Source organism: Lepidochelys kempii, chromosome 24 (genome assembly GCF_965140265.1).
Source record: "Lepidochelys kempii isolate rLepKem1 chromosome 24, rLepKem1.hap2, whole genome shotgun sequence".
NCBI classification, from domain to species: Eukaryota; Metazoa; Chordata; order Testudines; family Cheloniidae; genus Lepidochelys; species Lepidochelys kempii.
In genome coordinates this window covers 12,689,496-12,689,843 of record NC_133279.1, presented here as the reverse complement: position 1 = coordinate 12,689,843, position 348 = coordinate 12,689,496, and positions in this window count along the sequence as shown.

Here is a 348-nt window from a genome sequence, read left to right as displayed (position 1 = left end):
GGGGAGTGGGGTCTAGTGGTTAGAGCTGGGGTGGGGGGGGCGGGACTCCTGGGTTCTCTCTCTGGCTCTGGGAGGGGGGTGGGGGGGTGTCTAGTTGGTTAGAGGCAGGGAGCCAGGACGTCTGGGTTGTCTCCTCAGCTTTGGGGTCTAGTGGTAGGTAGGACACTAATGGAATGTCTCAGGCACTCTCCGACCGCCCCTCCCCACAACCATGGAGCAATCGTTTCCACCCAGGCCGGTGCCTACACAGCGGATTTTTCCTTTCCAAGCCGCCCCAGGAGGAAAACGTGTCATGGACCGTCTGAGACACGGAGAGACAAAGGCCCCTGCTGCTGGCTGCGGCTGCCG